This window comes from Pteropus alecto, unplaced genomic scaffold (genome assembly GCF_000325575.1).
Source record: "Pteropus alecto unplaced genomic scaffold, ASM32557v1 scaffold95, whole genome shotgun sequence".
NCBI lineage: Eukaryota > Metazoa > Chordata > Mammalia > Chiroptera > Pteropodidae > Pteropus > Pteropus alecto.
In genome coordinates, this window is record NW_006441071.1 from 1,559,850 (window position 1) to 1,563,913 (window position 4,064).

Genomic DNA, 4,064 nt, shown 5'->3' on the forward strand with positions numbered 1-4,064 from the left:
GCCGCGCGGTCACCGCTCCCCCTCGCCAGCCGAGGGGACTCCTGCGCGCGCGGGGTACCAACCCCGCCAGCCTGCGAGCCCTTCCTTCGCGTCCAGGCGGCGGGTCCCGAGCAGAAACAGCTAGGAAGAAGGGGCCCAGGGCGCTGCTCTGCACCCCGCCCTGCGGGGCCCAGACTCACTGTGTACTGGGGGCTTTACTGCCTTGGCCTCAGGCAGGTGGCGGCTGCTCCTCGGACTTTTCAAAAACGGGAAAAGTGACACCGAATCGCCCAAAGTCACTGAGGAGAGTGCCTGGAGGGATGCAGGTTTCTGGACGAGAAGTTTCTTTCCGAGGTTGGAGTCGGAATTCTCACGCATGACTGTGGGCCTCTGAGGCCGGAGAGAGATCCGCAAACTGGCGCTGCCCGAAGTCCCTTCCCGCCTGCAGCTCCCCATGAGAGTCCTTGAACAGGCTTCGCGTCGCTACCTCGCCCGAGATTTCGGAATGGAAACTACGAATGTGGAAAAACTGTGTTCAAATAATCAGTGCTCTCCTGCCTCTTAAGTAAGTGTAGTCTTTATCTACACGGACGTATGCATTGTCATTTCCCATTAATGCAGATTTTGCGAGATATTTTTGACAACTGTTTGAAGCTATAATGAGGAAGAATAACAACTACTTATTCGAGAAGAAGCAAATTGTTTGAAAAAATTAGGAGAACTTTTATCTCCTTTCTCCTCCACCCCCCCCAAAAAAAATTGGCGAGTGACTTCACAGATTCCATGGCAGGTCAAAATTATAACTGGTAAGATTTGTGCATATCTAATGAATATTCACATATATAATGACCATGTTCCTGAGAATTACTCTCTCATTCAATCTGTATTTTTGCCAAAAAGTATGAGATTAAAGCTAAATCATGAGGACCCTGTTATAAATTTACTTCTGAAGTTTATTTGTATATATGGATAATTTGAATTTGGTAGTCAACAGGAGAAACTTTTTCTAACCACATTAGCAGTCAGTCGATTCAGTAGAAATGCACAGCAATAGAAATAGGCTTATTTAGCAATACTTTGGAGTCAATTTGAGCTTATTGGAAACCAGTCTAACAATCTAGACAGAAGTTTAATACTTAGAAATTTAGCTTGTGGACTTCTTGTCTTCTCTCTCTCAAAGGCAAATTAATTAGTAATTTCAAAACATTTACTATAGACAAGATTTCTTAATGGGTACATTTCATTAATATTCATAGATTAAGAGTTTTTTCCTCTTTTCCCGGATTTTTGCACCCACAGAAATGAAAATAAAAGAAGCCAATATATCTCTTCCATTTGATTAACAGATTTTTCTCAATTTGCAAGGTAAGATTTAAGAATCTCTTTAATTATTTTCACTATGTTAATTGTCCTATAGATTTTCATTGCTATTTTCTACCCAAAATTTCACAGAGTGCACTTGTATGTTTTGGGCCTAATTTTTTGTTTAAGGCAGCTGTTCGTAGGTCTCAAAGTCCTTGATTCAACAGCCTTCTCAACTGCATTTTTATGTGCCCAGGGCTGAAATTAGTTCATTTTAAAGTTTAACATAAATCTTTGACTCTAAAAAGTGGAGAGAAAGTTGGAGAGCCCAATAACAAAATAATTGTCATAATCACTATAGTATCAGTTTCAGTTGAGTCATATAGATATAAGAATGCATAGAAGAATCACTCAGCCCATTGAAGAGGGAAATACAGACATCTGAGCATGGTCACTGCACTTTTCTGTGGATCAGCAATGAAAAAGAGTTGAATGGAAATGTTGAAAATTTTCTTAAGATATTTTTGACAGCCATCAACAGTGCTGCAGCATGACAAGATTTTCATCTTATGTGTTCTCTTCAAAAACGTCTAAGCATTGCTTTTCATAGGAATATTCGAAGACCTTTATACTTTATACTTCTATACTTTTTAACTTTTGTTCAATTACATGTATAACAAAAGTATTATAAATCTAACAGTTTAATCTGATTGTAATTAATATTTCTGTAATTTCTTAATGTCCGAATTCCATACTAGATTGTAAGCCCTGTGAGAGCAGGGTTCACATGTGTCACATGTGTATTTACATGTCATGTTCTCTTCCGGATCCCCAGTACCTAGCAGAATAACCAGTATATAATAGGGTCTCAAAAAATACTTGATGAATGACTGAAATAAATCAGTCTATGTTTCTCTCACTTTCTTCTCCATCCTTAGGCAAGACTTAATTCTCTGCATATGTAAATTGAGTAGAATTATATTTATAAGAATTAAGATCATTTGTTAATTTATAATAAACTATAACTATCAAACAAACAAGTTCAGTAATCAGAACTTAGCACTAAGTAGCCTCTCATTGTAGCTTACAATGATCCCTGCCTCCTGGTTTATGCCCTTGTGTAATCCTCTTCCATTGAGTATGGGGTGGAGTTATTGAGTGGCTTCTAACTCACAGAATACATCAGAAATGATGAGATTTCTCCAACAAAAGACTGTGGCTTTGGTCTTGGATTCTCCCTCTCGTCCTCTTGGGTGCTTACTCTGGGGGAAGCCAGCTACCATGTCATCTGCAACTGTGTGAGTCAGTTCAGAATTGGATCCTAGCCAAGTAGAACCTTGAGATGACTGCAGCCGTAGCCAGCACCTCAGTTACAGCACTCCTGACAGATTCGAGCCAGAATAAACAACTGCTCCTGGGTTGTTTATTCACAGAAACTATGAAATAATAAATATTTCTTGTTTCCAGCTGCAAATTTTGAGGATCATTTGTTACACAGCAATGGATAACTAATACAATACTGTAATACCTGGAAGATAGCAAGTGCTCATTAATGGTAGCTGTTTATTTAATGAATAAAACTGGGTTTAGCATATGATACTTAACATTCTATAAAGCTGAGTTTAATGATACTGTTTACAATGGCAGTGAGAGAAGGTATCCAAGAAAAGTAGAAAGACTGACTTTACCTGATTTGTTATTTGTAGACTGTCTTTGCTCTAAGAGAATTCATTAAAATGTATTTCATATGATGTCTAGGATTTACTTCAAAATAATGCAGTGGGGATGGGAGGGTGAGTAAGTAGAGGTTTAGGTAAAACAAAATTGGATGTATGTTGAAGTAGAGTGATTGGTACTTGAAGGCTCCTTATGTTTACTTAATTTTTATTCCTTTTTGAAATTTTCCATAATAAAAAGTTTTAAGTATTTCATGGAATCATAAGTTTGGAGCAGAGGGGAACTTTTAAAGATCATGTGTTGTGATTATTACATTTGATAGATGGGGAATTTAAAGCCCAGTGAAGTTTGTTGACTCACCTGGAGTCTCCCAATCTCAATTTTGGTGATTTTATAATTAGGTATAGAGGAGAAACTACTAAATTCATAGCTCTTCATTTTCTCAAACAATAACTTGCTTCAGACTCCCTAGGATAGCTTTTACAGCATGAAAATCTGAGCATGCTTTTCACTTCCGATCTATCTGCATGTTGTAAACCTACATGTTGTAAACTGGAGTTATTTGGTTCCAGCCCCTCACTCATCAATTTTTGAAAACAGAATTTGAAGTCCTGGTGTTTCTCACCTGTGGATACCCTTAGTTATTCTTTTAGAAAGAGTTTCAAGTAAGAATGACATCAACAAACACTAGATCTGTTTTATTCATATGATATCTAAAGGACCCAGTGCATTCCACTTCTCCACAGAGAGCATTAGCACATTCTTCTCTTTGTACTCCATTCCAGTAACTTATCTGGCTGGGGACTTTTGTCTCAGTGTTATCAGAATGGGCTCATCTAGAGTCTTGTGGAGTTACTCAGCGCATTTTTCATCCAGCTTTTTTTTTCTAAGCCTACAAGCCAAACATGGACTAGGGGTAGAAAAGACTGACACAAAGCTCTTAGTCTTGAGTCAGAGGAGAGTAAGTGATCCAGAAAGCAGTCCTAAATCATAAAGAAGAGTAGGGATTAGCAGAAGGAGAAAAACAAATAATGGCAGAGAGAGTAAGCAGGAAGATAATCTATGAATATCTGAGACACAAGGCCTGCTACCCATGGCTGGCTTTT

General features: G+C 38.6%; 1 long non-coding RNA gene across 1 annotated transcript; it reads left to right on the forward strand.

Annotated features, from left to right (window-relative positions):
* Positions 1-6: 6 nt before the first annotated feature.
* LOC112485006 lies at positions 7-3,207 on the forward strand. The gene is made up of 2 exons (XR_003048332.1): positions 7-785; positions 1,279-3,207. It is a non-coding gene; the product is annotated as an uncharacterized LOC112485006 (long non-coding RNA).
* The last annotated feature ends 857 nt before the right edge of the window (positions 3,208-4,064 follow it).